The 19,139-nt window shown below is 46.1% G+C and overlaps 4 non-coding genes across 4 annotated transcripts; 3 read left to right on the top strand and 1 right to left on the bottom strand.

Annotated features, from left to right (window-relative positions):
* Nucleotides 1-15,122: 15,122 nt before the first annotated feature.
* On the bottom strand, nucleotides 15,123-15,194 carry TRNAW-CCA. The gene has a single exon. It is a non-coding gene; the product is annotated as a tRNA-Trp (tRNA).
* A 675-nt stretch (nucleotides 15,195-15,869) lies between these two features.
* Nucleotides 15,870-15,941, top strand: TRNAW-CCA. Its single transcript has one exon. It is a non-coding gene; the product is annotated as a tRNA-Trp (tRNA).
* Nucleotides 15,942-16,883: 942 nt separating this feature from the next.
* Nucleotides 16,884-16,956, top strand: TRNAR-ACG. The gene has a single exon. It is a non-coding gene; the product is annotated as a tRNA-Arg (tRNA).
* A 1,247-nt stretch (nucleotides 16,957-18,203) lies between these two features.
* Nucleotides 18,204-18,276, top strand: TRNAR-ACG. Its single transcript has one exon. It is a non-coding gene; the product is annotated as a tRNA-Arg (tRNA).
* The last annotated feature ends 863 nt before the right edge of the window (nucleotides 18,277-19,139 follow it).

The raw sequence follows: 19,139 nt of genomic DNA on the forward strand, positions 1-19,139 counted from the left end.
ACATGTGGTAGTGAGGGTGGCTTCTTGGGTGAAACAGAAGACCTTGATGGATGTGAGGTCCAGCATCTAGAGACAGAAGTGGAGACCACTCTGCTTGGAGTAACACCTCTATGAATTAAACACTAGAGATGTGTTTTGTTGGGACAAGGAGGTAATCTGAGGCACAGTGTGTCCTGACTTTATCTGGACCTAATACCAGAGATATTCTTGCAGGAACTTGAGGGATGGAGAATAGATCATCCATATCTGTAAGTAGTAAGTTGAATGGGAGCAGTTTATGGGCAGTGAGACATGTTTGCTCAATGATTAGCTTGATGTCTAAATGGTATCAGGATCTTTGTTGTAGCTTAGGAGTGGGTCAGCCTGCCATCTCCTGAACAAATCTTGGGCACGGTTCAGGGGTTGGCACAGACCAGGGACAGTTCTTGGTACACAGCTTGAACGCAATAATCTTATTTTGGAGGCAAAGAGATCTGGTGAGTAGTCTTCCACTTCACCAGAAAACTGTCCCTAGACTTTTCAGTTGCTAATATAAATATAAGATTACTCCAGTCAGGCAGATTACTCAAGGCAGCTTCAAACACAAGTTGCTGCTGTATCCTCAGGCCTTTTCTGTCTAAGAAGCCACAGAAGTAGGTGGAACATGTAGCTCTTCAGTGTCATTTAACACTTATAGAATATGGTCCTGTTGTAGATTCAGAAGAAAGGGATCTAGCCTCATTTGACAGATCCAAAGCTGCAGAAGTCAAGACATCTTTTATTCTTGCACAAATACAGCTTATAGAAACTTTGTGCAGGATATTTGCAGAATAACAGGGAAAATTTGGACGTGTTGTCCTCTTCAGCCTAAGAAGACACGAGCATTGTCAGGCTTTTAATGAGGAAGTTGAGACAAGAAGAGGGAAATAAAATGCTGTACAACCTCTGTGTTAATTTGACCTTTTCTGATTTCTGTATTTGCTTTGTGTTTCTGCTTGGAGTTCTTCTTAAACTCTTTAGATACAAAAAAAGGCTACAGCTGGGGGGAAGAAGCATCTCTTTCTTTCGCTTAATACAGCTCCAGATTCAGAGACATGAGGATCAATTAATTTGCTTAAAAACAGGCTTCAGTGCCATGGTGAACCCCCTAGTCTCTTTCTGATACACCTGCATGAAATCAGCCCTGTGTTGCCCTAACATCCTTTCAACACAGATGTAGGAAATTTATGCAAAAAAATGGACTTCTTGCCTCCATGACTAGTTGTGATGGGAGAAAAGAAATTGATTGTGCATCTGCAACTTTTGGAGGAAACAATGAAAACCACCTTGCTTTTGCCTTTTTAGCACTATAGAGCTCATGACTGTATGTGTACTACTGAATAAAACAGGCCATTTAATTTACTTTTGTGACTGCTATTGAGCACAGGTCTGATGTTTTCAAAAACAGTCTATATATAATCACCCCAAATCTTGTTTCTGGGTAGAGATAGTTAAGACCCCATCACTGTGTTTATGAGGTCAGGAATATGTGGGTATATATATATAAAGTTTGCAATACTGGAGGTGTTTCTTGATTGCCATTTTGTCATCCACTCACTCACTCCCAAGAGTAGTGATTTTTCAAATCACTTTGGACTATGTGAGACTGCATGGACTTATTTCTTTGGAAAGATTGCATGACTCAGCAAGCCTTGATTCAAAACCACAGAGAATATCACTGTTAGTAGCAATAATAGTTCACAGTTACTGGTTTAAGAAGACATTTATTTTTGTGTGTGAATAAAATAATAATATATATATTGTTTCACTTCTTCCAAGAGCTGCATGAACCTGAACTGATTGAACATCCAAACATCCCTGTGAGGTAGGCTGGAATAGGTGGCCAAGGTGCCAAAGTGGCTTGTGTATTAAAAGCAAAAAAGGGAGTGGCTTCAGTGAGGAAAAACCTGGATCTCCAGAAGCGGTGTGCTAACAGGACGTGCACTCCGGAAGCTTCTTTTAATGCTCATTTGTAGGAGGGTTTAGACAGAGGAGGAATCCATCAAAATCACCTCCTCAAGGCAGTGGAAATGTTGCTGGTACAAGGGCACTGACCCAGGAAAGCCTTGTCTTCTTACTCTGCCAAAATCCTGTAAGGATACAAAGGGTCTTGTTATTTGGCTGAAGTGTGATCTAAACTCAGTCTCTAAAAGCCTTGATACCTGCTAATTACCCTTCAGAACAAATGGACAGGGTGGGTTCAGCCTGCAGGTTTAAAAACCTACATTTAAATGCCTCCATGGAAGGGTCCCTATATGTGCTGGGTGTCTAGGTCTGCAGACATACAGTCCACAAGAACTACAGTCACTGGCAAACTAGTTGTATTATTACCACTGATAATAAAATTTTGATTCAGGTCACCCCAAAATAAAGATGGGGATTTGATTTAGTTACCGAATCACACAGGTCTAGTGCCATTTGAAGAGAGCTCTGGGGTATCTGCTTGGAATCCACCCATCTTTTCTGGAAAACAATATTTTCCCATAGATCATGAGCTGTCTCATCCAGACTGTATATATGGTTTAAATACTCCAAGGTACCTCAAATGCCACTAAGCTTCTCAGTGTAGCTTACTGATTCAAGCTCTTTGTGTCCAATTTCAAAGATTTCTTTTCAAGCAACTCAGTAGGTTGAATCCTCAGCTGGAAAAAATCTATATTGTGCCTCAGAAAGACCTGTTGGTTTCAACTTCTACCGCGGTATTGATCAACCCAGCTGAAAATCTAACAATACAATAGGAAGAGTTTTAATCTTGAACATTAGCATGCATCAGTATCACGTACGGGTACATTCTTCCAAGAAAGAGTATTTCTGTAGAAAAAAATACACCTGGAACCAAACTCAAGAGGTCTTGTTCTTTTCCCAGCCCCAATTCTCTTTGGTTCAGGCCTAACAGATGCTCTTACAGAAATTTGATGTTGGAGATCTGCCATCTGCTCCTACCCATCTATTTGCTATCAGTAGAAATTGCTTCCTAAAAAGAATGATTGTTCACAGAGATTGAGGGATTGAGTCATACCTTTGTGAAATCACTTAATAGTAGGCTGCTCCTGTAACTTATATTTTCCTGAATTCCTAAGTGGATGCTTCTTTAGTATCATTAATGTCATGACAGTGAACATGTCCTAATATTGGTATTACTTGGGTTTCCTCAAACCACTACCTCACTGAGGATCTCCATAAGCTGAACAAATGCTATGAAGCTTCTTCCCTAGAGCCATCTCATCACACTTTCTTCAGTTTCTGGGAACCTTTAAACTCTGGCAAGTCTGTAAGTAACAGAATAAGGAGCCCTGGAAAACTCAGAAAATACGGATCTGAGTCCCTCCTTTATTTTGAACCAGGCTCTGTCCGGCCACATCAATGGCTGAGGATCTACCTGAACATCTGCCAGCATGAGTTATGTCATCACAACCGTCCTTTTTGTCAAAAGACACGGGAACCTCCCCTAATTTGCCACTGAATTGAGTGTATGTGATAGACATTCACTGCAGCTGGCAATTATCATCACATGGCCGTCAGCTGAACTATTGTAAGGATTAAATGCCCGAGGAATATGTTTTATCCTAAGCTAAAGTGCTTTCCCCAAAAGCATGTTCAAAACTTTAAGGTTTTGCTATCAGAGAAACTCCAAACTGGTCTCCAAACTCAAAAGTGAAATGCACACCCAGTTGTCTACAGTCACTAACAAATTCATTTTTCTTCACCTTTTTACAAGGTGCACAGCGGTGGAAGAAAGGAGAGATGGGGAAAGAATGGGAAGCAGAGTTCTGTGAACACTTTTCCTCCTTTAAAATTCAGTTTTCTAGGTTATGTTGGAAATTAAAAGCACAGAGGAAGGGGTGACACATTGTTTCCCCCGACGGGTGAAAATACTGTGATATATTTTCCTAATAATTTCTTGAAAAAACTTCCTTTTTTTCCCCCTATCAAAATTTAAAATAAAGTGAAAAATACTGAATTCTGGGAAATTTTGAGCCTCCTGAACTTTTACTCTCATATATAACTTCCACCAAAATGAATTGTCTCCTTAAACACACCCCCACAATGTATACATGCTCACCCTCCATCCGCACTTTCTCACAAATGGCTGCCCTGCAAAACCCCACAGAGTTGTGCATATTATTCAAAGAATCAGTAGATAAAACGGCAGGACAAAAATGCCCTCTGATGCCCTTCAGTCCTGCGGCACTTACTTTGAACAGCATTTCAGCAGCCCCCCGTGGCACGACCCCGAGGCAGCGAAGGTGGGTGGGCATGCCCCAACACGGCAGAAATTTCCCTGGCTCCTGCACTCCGCGGTGTCAGCAAAAATAGGATCTGCGGAACCTGTGGGAAGTGGAAGACGTTAAAAATCTCAGTTTTCAGTCTCAAATGATGAACAATAAATATGCAATAAATCATGTATCGTTTTTTTAAGGAAGAGTGCACAGATGTTCTCGGTCCCATCCACTACATACATCCCGACAGCATCAGATTTTGCCTGCCAGCTGATGTTTGCTTTTTTCCTCCTGTGCACACACTGCCACAAGCCCTTTCATTCTTAGTAGGATTTGCTGTGCTTCTCACCTGGAGCAGCCTGGAAGAGGAGGAAGAGAACAGCAAAGAGCAGGTAGAGGATCCTCATGGCTGCCAGTCGTTTGTGGACTGTGTGCTCCTGCAAAACACCTGAAAGACCAACGGAGGATGAAGAATGTTTGAGGAAGAGGCTGGGAGAGGCACCTGATATTTATAGGGCCTGTGGGATTGTGCAAGTTTGACGGCTGAGTGCTTTGTCAATAAGTAACTGCGACCAACCTTCTGGAAAGCAGACTGGTTATCCCCCTTATCACAGGTTGCAACGAAATGTGCAGTGAAGGTGTTGCAATCCCCAAGGGTGAACTTCCACGGACCGTGTCAGTTATATAATGTGACCATCAGCCAAGCTCCACCGAGCTGTGTCAATTTGCGTGACTTTTTGCAGACCTCTTTCCAACACGGGCACGAGGATGGGTCAGGCAGAGGGCTTGGGAGTCAGCCACCATTGGAGTCTGGTCCCAGCGTTGACCCTGGATCCGTCACTCACCGACAAGTCATGCAACTTTTTGTCTCTGTGTCCCCATCCCTGTCACCAGGCGGATGATGTCAAAGGCAGACGAAAACATTGGGAAAGATTTGAGATGATGCAACTTTGCTTTGTCACTTTTTGAACAGGTTTCAGGACATCCACTGCAGAGGGCTGATACAAAGCCCTCTCCCTCCTTTAATTCTCACTTATATGCCACCTGGAGTGCTTTGCATTTTCACCAACTTTTGACGTCCTCTTTTGTTTCCCCTCATATTGCCCAAAAAGGTTGGGAGAATGCGCTGATTCCATAAGAATCTCAGCAGACATAATGCCTCAAAGTGCAACATCTTCTGAGGCTTCACTTCAGAGCGTGATGTCCATGGCTGTAAATTTTCTGAGAAGCATTGGTTAGGGGATCAAAGCACTGAAGGTTCTTCTTCATGAAGTCCTGGGCTTGTAGGTGTTAAACAACTGCAATAGCTTTGCACCCATGGGATTCCTCCCTTGGCCAAATACCGTCACACATAGTAAACAGGTTAATCTCTGTCAAAGCCCAGGCATTTCTGCAGTTCCTAGCTCTGGCATTCTGGTTCAGTGGTTTGCTTCCTTATTACCTTGTTTCTTATACTTAACTCAGAGTTAATGGTATTTTTGTTCTAAGACTTATTCATAGGATGAAAACATTACTGATGTTTGTGTTTAATCTACATACTAACAGGCAAGCTTAAGCACCTGAGAAAGTAGCAACAAGGTGAGTTACTGAAATGTTTATGCAGTAAGATAAACACTAATTTCCCTCTTCCACCCATAAAATCTAATTAACCAGGAAATGTCAAGCACTCCAGAATGTCCTTTTTTGTACCCTTGCCTGGGAAATTATCTCTTTTTCTGCCAGCAACTCTCCAGCTTTCCCCGTTTCTAATGGAGAGTAGAGCTGATTTGTCACTCCTCTCTTTTCTCTGTCAAGGAGTTGTCAGTGGGACACCCTGACAGAGAGACAGACACCTGATCTGCAACATGAATTCAAAGAAATCAGGAAACAAACCCCTTTTGTTTTTATGAAGACCCATTGAAATGTGACATTCCCTCACTTGTCTTTCGCATAGACAGGACAATGACATTGTGACATTTTGCAAATGGAAGTGTGCTTTTGGAGCACTCATTGCTCCCTAAAGAAGTTCATGTTAGGGAAGAGTCATGTTTTCCCGAAATAAAATCAGAATGTGGCACTGGGGAAGGGGGTGAATGCTCTTTGCTATCACATGAAGGATTTGAACAAGATCTGCTTGTTTTCAGGGCTTTTTCCCACCCGTGGATCAGAATAAATCTATTATCAGAGTCAAATTGTTTAAATTACAGTGATAAAAATTGCCATAGCATTCACAGATTTTGCTGAACAACCTTATTTCTTGCAGAAGGAAAGCAGTCCTTTAGGAAAGTGAGCAACATTTTAAGCCCTGAAAATGTCATTCAGAGCAACAGGAAAATTCCGTGACTTTGGCTCCTAGTAAAAACAAAGACAGGTGCAAGCTGGTTGCTTAAAACCAGGCCAAACTTGTATAAAACACCTGAGGAGCAGAGCAATTTGTGCAGCACAGCAGTGACCTGCGGCTGGAACATGACGGTGTGCGTGGAGCTGTGTCCCACGGTAGTCAGGGCCAGGAAGGAGTCCTGGAGATTTCTGTTGAACATTAACTTCCAGACATGAGCTGGGAACTGAAGGGGTTGTAGGTACCTACCCCAGAGAAATCAAGCTCTCTAAGCAATTAGGTGTTGGAGGGACTTTACTTAACACCTTATGCAAGAATACTGCAATGCAAATAAGACATAAAAGGTTCCATGAGAATATTGGTAGCAAATAAGAGAAAGAGAAGACACACATGGCACTCAAAAGACGTTTAATTTTGCCTTTGAGATCAGGAGGGGATGGGTGGCTTATAATAGTAGAAGCTCCCTTACCGGTGCTCCAACAGCTAAATGCAAAAGAAGGACTTGGTACATCAGCAGATCTCTGGATGATCATGAAGAACGCAGCGTCTCAGAATGGCGCTCCCTTTATTTCTCCGTTTCCTAACAGGAAATTTTGTGAATCTGTAAGGTATGAATAGATATTTATGTTTTGATGTCTGCAATCCAATTTTGCTGAATTTTGCCCTAGCAGCACTTCTTTCCAAGGGTGATATTGCAAGCAAAATCTGAAATGTTGAGCGGGGCCAACCCTTGCAAATATCACCTCATCTTGATAAATGAGCACGCAATGACTGAGTAGATTTCTCGGTCTTCTTCAAAGTGGGTGTTTTTCTTCTTTTCTTCCCTTCTTGGTTAACAAGCTACCCCCCATAATATTTCATAACAAGCACCATATATGGTGTTGATTGCTTTTTGCCTAAACATTTTCTCAAAGATGTTCTCTTAAGCACAGCTTAACAGCTAATGGCTAATAAAATGGTTTTTTAGAGTCTAAGAACTATTAGACTTTTCAGAATGGTTATTTATAATGGGGTACATGTATTTGGACACTGTTAGGACTTGATTTTGCCATTTTAACTATAAGTATGCCTTTAAAACTGCATAGGCACATGGTTATTTAGGAAAGCATATGCTTACGTCCCATTAAAACCAAGTTCATGTTAGCACTTATTTCAGTATTCTCCTGGCTTTCCTAATTATGGCACAAATCCTTACAATATACACAGAGTGATTTATGTTTGCAGTGCTTCGACTTCCATTAGTCACCAATAAGTTAGTTAATTATGATAATAATATGTTCCTCAATTGTGCCCTTTGTCTGACACTTCCAAGACTTAGCAAACAAGATAAAAAAAACACAGACTGAAATCTTACATTCATTTTATGATCATCACTATGTACACACGGGGCAATTTTAACAAACACATTAGGGTTTTCCTACTTTTGCAGCTGGCTAGTCTTCTTTTACAGTTTTCTATGTGGGAAATCAATGTCAAACAAATTTATAGCTCTTTCCTTTGCAGTGTAAGAAATGGGGTGGTTCTGTCCCACAGCTGACTGCAGATACCTGGTGATAAGGGATGTGCACTCTTTGCACCTCTGCCTGGATAGCTGCAGGTGAAGCTGGCATCCCACCTGCTTCTCCATTGCATCTTACATCTCTCGACACATAGGCATATCACTTATAGTTGAGGGAAGAAGCAGCTCGGACCACCAGTCTGTAAATCTATGTGTAGTCTCAACCACTGCCATGTCCATTTATTAACTCACCATCTCATGGGGAACCCTTTGGCATCGTCTCGCGAAGGGCACAATGGGAATGGGAACATGAGGGCTGATGTTGCTTCATCCATGCAGCTATATTAGTGGAAATCCTCTAATAGATACACTTTCTCTAGTGCAAAATATTCCCACGTGAGCTGTCAGTAGAGTGTTCTATGCCACTTCACATGGGCTACATGGGTGCACAGGGCTCAAAGCGAAAAGCATCAGGCATGTTTTACCTCGGTTCTTCCATCAGTCCTCACTGTGCTTGTGATAGCTAGAATGGTCCTCTATTACAGAAAATCCGTCAACTTTTTAGAGGAAGAAAAGTACAGCAAAGAGCAGTTAAAGAATCCTGTTGTGCAAAAGACTTGCTAGCATCACTGAAAAGGCACAAACCTGAGGTGGGCAGAAGAGGAGGCTGAGGAGGAGGAGACCTAAGGTTCAGGGATGATGCAATGCTGAGGTCTGGGAACCTAGTCAATTATTACCTACTTTTGGTTGCTTTGATCTCAATTACATCTGGCCTCATGTTGCAATCCATACAGTTAGTCAACATTAAATAGATCTGTACACAGCAACGCTGAAAATCAGCATAGAGAATGTTATGTCCTCTGTGCCCCTAAAGCAGTAGTAAAAGAAAATATATGACTAATCTAACAAACAAAATACGTCCATAGAGTTATAAAAGATGAGTTCAAATATAATCCTTTAAAGACCAAAGAAAACAAGCCACCTGGAGGACACCTTAATAATAAATACCAGCTACTTCAATTTACTTAGTTACTTCTTTTCTAGCCCTCCGGAAAGCAGCTCACATCTTCTGAGGTCAATATCACAGGCCAAACCCGGTTACGTAAACCATGATGTAATCAAGTACCTAATCAATTTCCAATGAACTAATCAGTACATCGTGTAATGCATGCAGGGGCTGGAGGTGTATGTGGTATTTGCTTTCTACCACCCAGTGGGCTATGTCTGCAGGGGATGGGAAGAGAAGGGGCAGTGCCTGGCTGGGGACTAAGAGCTCTCTCCTTGTGCCTTCATCACCAAAATGTTTGCTTCCAAACTTCTAGTTTAAGACAAGTTTCAGTTAATTGTCTTCCTGGAACTGCACCCTTTGCGGGTTGAAAACACCTCACGATATGACTATACCATTTCTTAGGGTCAGAGACAGGACTCTAAGTGTCTCCTTGATATCTGCTGTCTCTGGCCTTTAAACATCTCCTTGAGATAAGCATCTATCAGGTGAGCCTCTGGGAGCAGCATGTAAATCTGCTCTCTGCCTCTCTCCTTATTTCATCTCCCCATCTGTGGATGATGTTTCCCCACCACTCTGGTCCCCATGCTGGGGGATGAGTCTTGGTCCAGTCTTAGCTGGGAGCAGGACCGATACTGCGGTACCTGCAGAAGCCAGCCTAAAAGAGTCCCTCAAGAGGAAAGGGAAGCCACTAAGTTGTTAATTTTTGAACTCCCTTGTTCACAGACACACCGATAGGGCATAGTCCAATCTGATTTTCATCTACTGAAGTTCACAAAACAAAACAAGGCCATTTGCAGGGACCCAACCCCACAGCAGCTAGGAGGGTCATTTCCAGCCTTCTACATAAAGGTCTCCACAGAGCCACCCACGGCTAATAGCTCCCACTCCCCCATGCATGACTTTGCTGGGAAACCATGCTTTTAACGGTAGCACCTCAACCCCCCCTCGGAGGATGGGATTCCTCCTGGCTAATGAGCCAGACACTGCCAGGCAAATGACCTTTGGAAATGCCGAGACTTGCTAGAAGCATTGAGGGCTGCATTTCCCAAGAGCCCTCTGTACGCTTTTCATGCCCACGTCTTTGCTGGGGGTATAAAACACAGTTTCACCCACCCTTCACCCTCATCTCCAGCCCTTCAGAGGGGCAATGTGTATGGTTAGTCAGGGCAGAGCCTTTCAGGGGTGGCTTGGTGAGCCACATGTGGAGCCTCTGAAGACATGAATTTGATTCCTTGCTTCAACAACCTGTTCCCAAGAAAGTCTTTCCCATCCCCATGTTGGTAAAAGCAAAAGAAGGTTTTTCTCTCCCCTCCTTCCCAGGGGTATTGTAAGAATTAATGTAAAGATGGTGACGATACTCTGTTGTCCCAGGGGATGCCAATGTATCTGAGAAGCTGTAAGGAAAACGACTTTTTGGTATTATTCCTCTATAAACCTTGGGAGAAGGGGAATGGTGTGCGGAGCAGAGCCGTATGCTCCAGCTCCACCTTGCCACTTTCTTTCCGGGGAGAAATTCACATCATGGCTTCTTCACTGCAAACAGAAGGCATAAGAAGTGTCTAGCACATTTCTGGGGCTTTGAAAACCCAACGAACTGTGACAGAGAAGGGAATACTATTAGAGGAACAGTTACCTGCAAACTGATGAGCTCTGACTTGTATACCTCTCATTTAGACATTTCTCCATTTAAAACATTTACTTTCAATTGCATCTCACTAACAGCATTGGTGTCTGCTCACAAGGGTGGTCCTTGTGCTTTGTCTAGGTCTGCCTGGACTTTGTCCTGACTTTCATCCAATTCCTAAGGAGACAACCTGACATTCATGCAGGAGCGTATCCTGGGTCTGCACCTGGAAAAGCAAGTGAAAAATAGCAAAAAGAGTTTTAAAAAAATCATTATGAATGCAGGTCTTGAACCTGGTGTCACAAAGAGATTTGAAGATTTTCAGGTTTGGGGATTGCAACAGAGGTAGACAGAAGAAATTGCTTTAAGCCCTTTTTATTGTTGTTTTGCCCTGAAATAATTCCAAAGAAATATTTCTCTTGTGGATTCTTGGCTAATAATCCATCTCATACCACATCTGGTTTATGGTCTGATTAGCAGTGTACTATCTGAAAGCCCTTCTGTCTCCTGATTGCAGAGAAAGAGAAATATCAGCCACATGCTATCACCAGAATATACATTGGGAAATAAATAATCCCCAAGAACTCTCTGCTGGGGCAATCTTGACCTCACATTATAATAGAAGAACAGAACAGTGCCCTGTTGGACCTTCTATGTCTAGACCTTTTTGACCTTGCTGGTACCGTCTGCCTTCACAGCCTCCCATGGTAGCAAGGTCAACAAGTTTGCTGTCTGCAAATGTCCAGATATCTTTCCTAGGTTGTAACTGCCAGTCCAGTGTGACAGTCTGCATTATTTTCCCCTAGATGTAGCGTACTGAAGCACTTCTATCATCTGTTTTCCCACTCGCTCCATTTTATGGTGTTCCTTGCAACTCTCACAGCTTTTAAATATCTGAAATAAAAAATGCAAACCTGGAGATTTCACTCTTTGCTTCTTTTTCCATGTCATTGCTGAAGATATTTACAAAAATTCATCCACACACTGAAGACTGGGGCGCCCCATGGATGACCGGCTGTCGTGGTTTAACCCCAGCCAGCAACTCAGCACCACGCAGCCACTCACTCACTCCCCCGCCGCCCCCAGTGGGATGGGGGAGAGAATTGGAGGGAAGAAGGTAAAACTCAAGGGTTAAAAAAAGAACAGTTTAATAGAACAGAAAGGAAGAAACTAATAATGATAATAATAACAACAATAAAATGACAATACTAATAAAAGAATTGGAATATACAGAACAAGTGATGCGCAATGCAATTGCTCACCACTCGCCGACCGATGCCCAGTTAGTTCCTGAGCAGCGATCTCTCCAGGCCAATGTCCCCCAGTTCATACACTGGGCATGACATCACATGGTCTGGAATCCCCCTTTGGCCAGTTTGGGTCAGCTGCCCTGGCTGTGTCCCCTCCCAACTCCTTGTGCCCCTCCAGCCCTCTTGCTGGCTGGGCATGAGAAGCTGAAAAATCCTGGACTTAGTCTAAACACTACTGAACAACAACTACAAACATCAGTGTGTTATCAACATTCTTCTCATACCGAATCCAAACTGTAACACTATACCAGCTACTAGAAAGAAAATTAACTCTATCCCAGCCGAAACCAGGACACCGGCAGTCACAGCCCTGGCACCTCCATCCTGCTCTGCACTAAGGCAGGGGTGAGCCTTAGATGTAAATAGGGATAGGGATGAGAGCCTCCAGGGATAGGCCTGACAAGAGAAAACAAGAGACCCAAAGCTTGGGATTTAGATCTTATCAGACTCCATCACTTCTCCAGCAGCTGTTCCATCGATGATTCAGATATTGAGAGAAAAAGAGACTAAAGACCTTGTTATTGGCACCAGTACCTAGGACTTAGCCTCCCTCTACAAACAGGAGGATCTTTATCCTTAAAAAAGGTCCAGTAGAACAAAAATGACCTTACCTTGATTGCTAATAGGGAGATGTGACCTTGTCCTCAACTTAGACACTGAGCCTTGAGTCAACAGAGTGGAGGGAAATGGAAATGAAACTTCAGCTTCCAGTGCAGCCATGGGATCACGCTAGAAGTGAGCATAGCCTGGTGACACAGGAGTGGCAACTTATACAGCCAGAAAAAAATTCTCGCTGCCTGACAGTATATTTAAAGTATCTGTAATTATTTTCACCAGACACAGAAAATCCAGAGCTGGACTCAAAATAATACTTCTAACCAGAATTATACCAGAATAATACCATTCTTTCAAGAGTGTGCTAGCAGTCCCACCAAAACCATCTAGCAACCTGTACTATGTTGTGTTTTTTTCAGCTGTGGAAGATCTGCAAAAGGAAATACCTGAGTTTCTTTCCATTCAGAGCAGTCAAAGGGACAGAAAATCACATTACATAGACAGAGTAGTGGTACAAATCTTGCCCCTGGTTCAGCAGCGATCGCAGCTGAGTGAATGCACCCAGCACATAGAGGATTTGGCATGTACAGATTCCAGCTGCAGTGTTTTCCCCCATGTCACAGCTGTGTGCATTTGTCAGCAGAGTCAGGAGACATCTCCCCTGCCTTTGGGTGCTCCCCTTGCTTATTTTTTCAGAAGAGCCAGGGACATTACACAGCAGTGAGGCAGCGACATCTGGAGGACAGCCACCAGTGAAATCCTCAGCTCGCTCAACCCACCGGTGATGCACCAGGAATTTTGGGACATGGGAGAGGGGCCCTTAGGTCTACTTTCCTCAGATAAGTGAGAATGAGAGTCACAGAAGGACCTACACTTAGTTTTTTTGGCACAGGGCTAGGAACAATGGAAGCACTCTGAGGACCTTGCCCTCCTTGGTTCATCAGATTCTTCTGCCTTCTGTCTGTGGCTGTGATTCCCAGGCAATGTCAGGCTTAGGGCATCCCCAGGGCTCTCTAGAGCTGATGCCCAGCTGTGGGATGGTCTGAGCCCAGGGGTTGTCTATTTTCCCCTCTGTCCCCACTCCCAGAGACACTTGCAGTTGGTGCCAGGCAAGCTATAGGCAGAAAGGGGGTCTTCCTGGGCTGGGTGGTCAGAGAGGACAGCCTGTGTCTGGTAGATTAAGGTCCTTGCACTTTCAGGACAGCAGCATTGCCAAAGCCCATGTGCAATCCCATCACCCACGAATCCATGGAAATTACCTTTTTGAGACACTCCATCTACCAGATACCCTGAACTGATCTTCCTCACTTGCTAAATAGCTACATGAGCTTCTGGAGATGTTAGTCTAGTCCTATGTTCAGATATCACCATTCAGCTGTTGTCCAAAACATCAGAAACGCCCGAGTTCCTTAGAGGTGCGAGCTCAAGCTGCCTTGTTAGGCGAGTCCAACACTTGCGTTGCTCTCACAGACTGTTGGTCAATGCCCTCCTCTGTGTGCAGGATGCAGAACTGTAGGACTTTGCTTCCTGCTAAATGCTTGATCCTGGCACAGGAGTAGCAGCCTGGACCTGCTGTGGGAGGGTGCACCCCTGGTGTGGGTACAGCAGGAGAAATTTATTTTTTTCCCCCCCGCCTACTATTTTCTTGCCTTTCTCATCGCCCTATTGTCTCTTTTCATTATGTATCCTGTTTATGTCTTTTAAAATTCACCTTCAAAGAGCCCTTAAAAAGTTCAGCTACATCTAATGAACTATAACTCATAGAAGGTCATTCCCATAGCTCTGAGTCTCCTTGTTTTCCAGCCCTCCATCCCCTCTGTCCATCTCACCAAGAAATGCATGGGGAGCCAGGAAGAGAGTAAGTAGAGAGATAAAGACCCTGTTGACTAGTCTTGACAGCTTGGTTTCAGTTGCCCACAGCCAGGTGTTTCAACAGAATCAACAAAAAGACACTGACACAGTAAAGCAAGTCCAGTGAAAGCCACCAAGGTGATGGGGGACTTGAGATATGGAAAGAATCGGGTTTATTCAACCTGAAGAAGAATATGCAAAGGGTTCTTATCCCAGCTTTCAACCACCTAACAGCAGGTTATAGATGGACCTAGACTTTTCTCAGAGTGCGCAGTGATTAGATGGGAGGCAAAAACCACAAACAGCAACAACAGAACATGTTGCCGTGGGGTGCCAGCCTCACAAGGGCCAGTGCTGCAATGGGTAATGTGCCCTGCTAAAGAACAGGAGACTGCAGGCTGGGGTTTTTGTACAAGTCCTCATCTGGATTCAGGTGCCCTTGCCCTTCTGGAGGGGGATTTGGATGAGAAGAAGTGGTACCCAGGTGTGGAGTCACAGATGGGATGGCAACTAATCCTATCTCCTTTGTAGACATAGGATGAGGGAAGGCTGAAGCTATCCAGATACTTCCCAACACTGGTCCAGCAAGGAAAGACCACTCTGCCGTGGCTTATTTATTGCCCTTCACCAGGGCTGTGGGGTACAGGGTGGGAAGGCAAAAACGATGGCCCATGAGATGCCCATCTCACAGTGCTACCCGTGGAGGTGGGACATCTTGCCTGACCCCGGTGTGATTTGAACACACAGCCTTCTGATCTGGAGTCAGACGCGCTACCATTGCGCCACGAGGTCAGGGCTGAGAGATGTTCTGCCCAAATGTCATCCTGGACTTTATGGCCATGGGCTGTTCTTTGAGGGCAGGTGACTTTCAATTCATCTGGCAGAGGGGTGGGAGCATCTTTGCCAGTCAGCTTGCTAAGCCTGCAAGGAGGGCTCTAAATACGGTACTTCAGAGGAAGAAGGCCAAAGCATGACCATCACCCAGAGCAGCCCTGCAGGGCCTCTCCCAGCAGAAACAGGCTCCTGAGCGTGGTGTCTCCAGAGGGGCAGGAGGGATGGTGGCCCACCAGCTCCCTGGGGAGAGACACCCCATTCACCTGGCAGATGCACAGCACCCACCTCAAGCCCCGTGGCAGCAGGGACCCTCATGCCATTTGCACAGCCTGGCTGGGGTCACCTTCCCCCCAGCAGGAGAGTGGAGTGTGCTTTGAGTTCGGCTGCCCCCACATACCCTGGACCCATGCTCTTCATTCCGTGCCTCCGCCCCACTCCTCCCCGGGCTTTCACCCTCCAGCCGGGTCACTGGGCTGTGGGCATGACTTGGCCAACCTCGATTCAAGGGCTGACCCTGTCTTCTCTACCTCCACAGCCCTTCTCTTGGGGTTCCTGGCCACCCCTCCTGGACCCCCCTGCAGAAGACATCCTCCCTGCCCAGACCGGGGCCAGGGACCAGCACCCCTCCGCCCCGACCTCGTGGCGCAAGGGCAGCGCGTCTGACTCCAGATCAGAAGGTTGTGTGTTCGAATCACACCGGGGTCAGCCTGGACGCAGCGCTCCACACCCTCCCCATTGACTCTGCTTTTCTCGGCGGCTGCTCGGATGGAGGGCCACCTCGGGAACAGCTTTAGGGGGGGAGCGTGATGCCCAGACCTTTCCTCTCACACAGCCGGTGCTGCTCGCAGGTGATGGACCATGATCAAAGCACATGCCAATGCAGCAACGTCTTGGGCTCTGCTACAGGTGCCCTCATCAGCAAGATGAAGGAGCTGAAGCCTTCCTCAGGAAACTGCTAGAAGATTCATCACTGCATGCTCACTCACTCCCGGGGGGCCTGGACTTTTCCTCAGGCAACGTTTCCCCAAAAGGGTAACATGAGGACTTCTGGAAGGGAGCCAGGGCAATTACTCAATGACACATCATGGCAATAGGGACAGGTTTCCCAAGAACAATGTGACAAGTCTCTTCAAGAAGAGTCGGGAGCATCTGGGGACCTCTAGTCTGCTCAGCCTCACTCACCTACGAGCCCACAAGAAGATGATGGAACAAATACTCCCGAAAGCCATGCCCAAATGAAGGAAGGCTGTGATGATGACTGCAGACAGTGACCATGGATTTACCAAGGGCAGACCGCTCTTGGCCAACGTGACAGGTTTCTTCGAGGAGATGGCTTCCTCGGTGTTCAAGAGGACCCCAGGGAACATCGTTCACCTGGACTTCGGTTTGACCTCTGACAGGGTCTCCCAGACTGTAGCGGGACGCGGAGACGGAGCGCCTGAGCCGAATCACAAGGCAAAGCAAAGTGGCTGGACCAGGGGGCCGAGGGGGTGGCTTGCGGTCAGCGCTTGGCAGCCCGGCTGCCGTTCCTCACTGCTTGACGTCGCGTTGGGTGGTGTTTGGTGTCTTGGTGCTGAGCACAGAGGGTGTTCTGCAGAACGAAGGGGGCGAGCAGCCTGCGGGGGGCACAGGGGTGGCCAGGGGCCGGGGCCAGTGGCGCAATGGACAACGCGCCTGACTACGGATCAGGAGACTGCAGGTTCGACTCCTGCCTGGCTCGGCACTTTTAGCCTGGAGGCGGCTGCTTCTGCTCCCTTCGCCAGGGCCTTCCTCTTCCCGACCATCATCCGTCCTCCCAGCCCTTCTGCAGGGCAAAAGTGCTGGAGTGGGCTCTTGCCCTGCATGATAGAAAGCATTCCTCCAGACCTGGCGATGCAACTGGGCACCTTGTCTCATCACTCTGTTCAGTAGTGACATCCCTCTATTCCCACTGCTTACTTATGTTCCAAACTGGGAATAATGGACACAGTGCTGGGGCACCCAGTATAAGAGCATTGATAAGCTGGAACAAGTCCAGCGGAGGGCCACCAAAATGGCCTGCTGTTGGTCCCATGGCTTCTCCTCACACTCGCTGTATGAGGAGAAGCCATGGGAACTGGATGTATTTGGCCTGGGGAAGTGGAGGTTTCGATATCAGGGCAGTACATCTGACTCCAGATCAGGAGGTGGTGTGGTTGAATCACAGGGTGAAGGTTCCTCATTTCTGCAGGGTGCTGCTGGGGTGCTTCCTCCCCATGTGTCAGGACTTTAATTTTGTTGTCTTTAAGGTTCCTGAAGTTCCTATCAACTCATTTCTCCTGCCTCACAAAGTGCCTCTGAAGAGGAATCCTGCCCTCCAGCGTATCAGCCTCTGCTCCCAATTTGATGTCATCCAGAAACTTGCTGAATGTGCACCCCATCCTATCATGCAGGTTGTTAATGACGACATTTAAGAGTGTCAGTATCAGCGTCAACACCTGCAAACTCCCTTACTAACAGGACACTTGCTGCATTTCCAGCTGGTGATCCCAACACTGGGTCTGGTGGTCCAACCAGTGGACCAGGAGTGGCCTAGAGAACTAGGTTTCTAGCATATGGAGAAGAAGAGGTCAAGGAAGGATTATAATCTTGTTTTACACTGTGTGTGCCTACAGAGAAAGTGGAGCCAGGCTTTTCTTGTGGGCATAGAGGATGGAGCTCAACAAAACCAAATTACATCACAAAAAATCTCTATTAGATGACAGGAAAAAAATTTCACGCACCAGACGTCACATATTAGAGCAGGGTCCCAGAGAGATTTTGGAGTTCCCATCCTTGGAGACATTCAAAGCTTGACTAACTAAATGACCTAATGTCAAAGACTTTTGTGCTCTGAGCAGGGGATTAGAACATCTGCTTTCTAGCGATCTCATAAAATCCTATTTTTTCGATACTTAACTAAATCCTCTTTACACCCTCCCCTGCTCCCCCCGGAGCTCTGGGAGGCCGGGGCCAGTGGCGCAATGGACAACGCGCCTGACTACGGATCAGGAGACTGCAGGTTCGACTCCTGCCTGGCTCGCCATTTTCCTGCCCACAGCCTGGCCGTAGTACTGATGGTGACAGGGGACCTCTATTCTCCATGGTGGCCTGCCTTTGCCTGGAGTTTCTCCCTTCTTGCTGGGCTTCCTGCCTAGCAAAACTTCCCTTGCATCAGGGAAGGCTCTGACTGGATATACTGGCAAAAAAATTTCACCACAAGGCTGGTAAATCACTGAAAGAGGGGTCCAGAGAGGCTGTGGACTCTCCATCTTTGGAGCTATTCAGAGTTCAAGCAGGCAAGACACTGATCTGAATGTCATAAGTTGAGCAGAAATTTGGACTAGAGACCTCCACATGTAGTTTCCAACCTGAATCACTCTCTTATTCAATGGGAAGTTCCTGCTTCCATGTTCTTTTGCTGCTCCATCCCATGTTGGCAGACTCATGGGCTGTCACCACCTTTGTGGTACCTTCACGCTGCACGTGGCTTGGGCAAGGAAGGTCAAAGTTGCCCATGTACTGGCTAGCCCAGACCAATTGGCCATCAAACTAGATCTTGCTACCCACAGCTCACCTGCTTTGCCCTCTGCCATCAGGCAGGACTAAGTGGAGGACAAAACTGGTGGCCTTGGGCTGAGCTCAACCCTCAGCTGTGCACCGCAGCTCCAGAGAGCCCTGAGCTGCTCCAAGCCCTGCATTGGCTGGGAATTGTAGCCATACCTCCCATGGGGCAGGCAAGATGTCACCTCCAACACACCAGAGCAGCTGAGGGGCTGCAGACCACCACCTGCCTTTGCTGCCTGGCCTCCTTGTGGGGGGGACTCAGCATAGGGACCACTTCTCCTGGGTGGTAGAACCAGTGGGATCAGTACTGACCTCTCTCCCATAGATGAGTAGGGCAAG

Source organism: Haliaeetus leucocephalus, unplaced genomic scaffold, assembly GCF_000737465.1.
Source record: "Haliaeetus leucocephalus isolate CR32 unplaced genomic scaffold, Haliaeetus_leucocephalus-4.0 Scaffold871, whole genome shotgun sequence".
In the NCBI taxonomy this organism is placed as follows: Eukaryota; Metazoa; Chordata; class Aves; order Accipitriformes; family Accipitridae; genus Haliaeetus; species Haliaeetus leucocephalus.